This window comes from Panthera uncia, chromosome X (assembly GCF_023721935.1).
Source record: "Panthera uncia isolate 11264 chromosome X, Puncia_PCG_1.0, whole genome shotgun sequence".
Taxonomy (NCBI): Eukaryota; Metazoa; Chordata; class Mammalia; order Carnivora; family Felidae; genus Panthera; species Panthera uncia.
This window is the reverse complement of record NC_064817.1, coordinates 36900435-36903584: the sequence shown is the minus strand read 5'-3', so window position 1 is coordinate 36903584 and position 3150 is coordinate 36900435. Positions and strand designations below refer to the sequence as shown.

General features: G+C 37.7%; 1 pseudogene; it reads right to left on the bottom strand.

Moving 5' to 3' along the window:
• The window catches only part of LOC125931270 (mitochondrial import receptor subunit TOM20 homolog), a 6717-nt pseudogene extending 3969 nt beyond the window's left edge, over positions 1 to 2748 (bottom strand).
• Between the last annotated feature and the right edge of the window lie 402 nt (positions 2749 to 3150).

Sequence of the window (3150 nt, the reverse complement as noted above, 5' to 3'; positions counted from 1 at the left end):
ATTTATATATATATGTATATATATAATTTATATATATATAATTTATATATATGTATGTATATATACTTTTATTTCACCCCAATTAAGCTCTGTGCTGTTATATACTTTACTTTTACAAATGTTATAAACTCCACACTATATTGCTATTTTTAACAGTCAATTATCTTTTAAAGAGATTTAACTAACAAGAAAGAAACCATAGATTTATACACACAGTTGCCATTTCCTGTGCTTTTCATTCCTTTGGGCAGATGATTATTTCCATCTGGTATCATTTTTCTTCTGCGAGAAAGACTTCCTTTAACAGTTCTTGTAGTACAGGTCCACTGGTGATGAATTATTTTGCTTTTTAAAAAAATAAGTCTTAAAATGTCTCCCTTTTTGCCTTCATTTTTGAGAGATATTTTCACAGGGTATAAATGTCTAAGTTGAAAGTATTTTCTTGCTGTATTTGAATACATCACTCTCCTCACTTCTGTATTATGTTGTTTCACATGAGAAATGTGTCCATTTTTCCCCCTTTTTATGTAATGTGTCTGTTTTTCTTTGACTAATTTTTTTTTTCTTCTTTTTTTTAACTTTTTTTTTTTTAACATTTATTTATTTTTGAGACAGAGAGAGACAGAGCATGAACAGGGGAGGGGCAGAGAGAGGGAGACACAGAATCTGAAACAGGCTCCAGGCTCTGAGCTGTCAGCACAGAGCCCGACGCGGGGCTCGAACTCACAGACCGCGAGATCATGACCTGAGGTGAAGTTGGCCGCTTAACTGACTGAGCCACCCAGGCGCCCCTTCTTTGACTAATTTTAACACTTTCTATTTACCACTGGTTTTAAGAAATTTGTTTATGATGAGACTTGAGTTAATTTCATTGAGCTTCTTGGATCTGTAGACTTATAGTTTCCATAGAGTTTCAAAAAGTTTTGGCATGTTTTCTTCAACTGTTCCCCTATCTCTTCTCCATTGGTGGTTCCCATTACATATATATTAACCTTCTTAAAGTTGTCCCACAGCTCAGTGATGCTCTGTTCATCTTTTTCATTCTTTTTTTCCCCCTGGTATGGTTCATTTTGGATACTGTTTTTTGAAAGGTCTTCAAGTTCACTAATAATTTTTTTTGCAATATCTAATTAACCATATCCATAATATTTTTCATCTCATGTATGGTAGATGATGTTGGATTTGGATTTGTTTATATCTTCCACATCTCTACTTAACATATTTAATTTTTTCCTCTAGCTTCCTGTACTTAAGGACTGTAGTTATAATAATGGATTTCATGTCATTGTCTACTAATTCTATCATCTATGCAATTTCTATGTCACTTTCAATTGACTGATTTTTCTCCCCATTATGAATAATATCTTCCTGCTTGCTAATTTTTTATTAGATCTCAAATATTTTGGCTTTCAACTTGTGGGTGCTGAATATATATATTTTTTTAATCCCTCAAAAAATTTTTTTTAATTTCTTTTACATTTTATTTATTTTTGAGAGAGATAGGGAGACAGAGCACAAGTGGGGGAGCAGAGAGAGAGGGAGACACAGAATCCAAAGCAGGTTCCAGGCTCTGAGCTGTCGGCACAGAGCCCGACGCAGGGCTCGAACTCATGAACCGTGAGATCATGACCTGAGCCAAAGTTGGATGCTTAACTCACTGAGCCACCCAGGCACCCCAGTCTCTCAAAGATTTTAATGTTCAGTCTTCATAAACAAAAAGAAGTTTCCATCCAGTTTAAAAAAATGCGCATTAAAAAAATTAGTTTAAAAAAATGTGCATTCTTCAGCTTTCTCCTACACTTTTTTTGCCTATCTTTCAAAACTGAACACTGAGTACTTTTAACATAAATAATGTGATGTCATATGTACATTTTAATTGCACATTTTAGTAATAAATCCATATTTTGGTAACTCATAGTGTATTTATAAGATGAAAAGCTTTCAATCAAAATATACTTTTCACTGGAAGAATAAATAAAACAGACAAACGGATCTGCACAAAGTAAAAATTATTTGCCCTTCTTCCCCCAGAGCTGTTCATCTTCTGAGTTCAGATTTTAAAAGTATTTAAAAAATTTTTTGTCATCGTTCATTTATTTTTGAGAGAGCGAGGGTGCAAGCTGGGGAGGGGGCAGAGCGAGAGGGAGACAGAGAATCCAAAGCAGGCTCAGGCTCCGAGCTGTCAACACAGAGCCCAGTGCGGGGCTCCAACCCCACCGACCGTGAGATCACGACCTGAGCTGAAGTTGGATACTTAACCGACTGAGCCATTCAGCCGTCCCAAAAGTATTTTTAATTGAGATGATGATGTTGACTTTTGTCTCGCACTCCACATCGTCTTCAGCTAAGCTCTGAGCACTTACAATTCTCTAATTGTCGGAAGCTTGGTCAGAAGCATCTGGGACACTGTGTGGTTTGCCATAGCACTTACAGTAGCTGTCCACACACAGCGAGTACATTTGTCAGATGATCTCTACCCTTCTCGTATTCATCTCGGGTTAGCGACTGTTCACCAAGTTGTATTTCTTCAAGGAAGAATCTTTCTGAACAACTGCAGCATCGTTAAGGTCTGGTGACCGGGAAAGTCCAACTCTCTCTTTGGCAACTTATTGTTTCTTTCTTTGTTCTTGAAGCCTGTTCTTAAGTTGGGGCCACTCTGTCTCTGGCAGTTGACGTATATATAGTACTCCATGAAAAGAGCCCCAGAGACCCCTGCAGCGATGGTGATGTTCTGGCTCACCATCTTCTCTCGAATGAGGAGCGGGGGTGAATCTGGTGACATTGGGATCCTGGTGAAGAAGCAGGTAGCTGCGAACTCTCAGAGTGGACCACCCCACTCCCGCCTCCCACTGGACCGTTGCTTGCCACAAGGGATGTAGAAAAACCTATATTTGTGATCTTATCAACATTCTTGAGCTTTGTTTGGAGGTTGATTAAGTTATTGGGAAACATTTTTTTATCCTCTCGAGTAATTCCTTTAAGCTTTCTTAGGACCAAAGCAACCTTTGATGTAAGGCTAATTATGTCACGATACTGAGGCAAAACCATTCTGAGTACTCGACCCAATTCCCCATCATCATTAACAAAGCTTTCTACTCTGAGTGGTGAGAACAAGAATGTGATATGTAGAATTCTAAGATGACCCCTAAT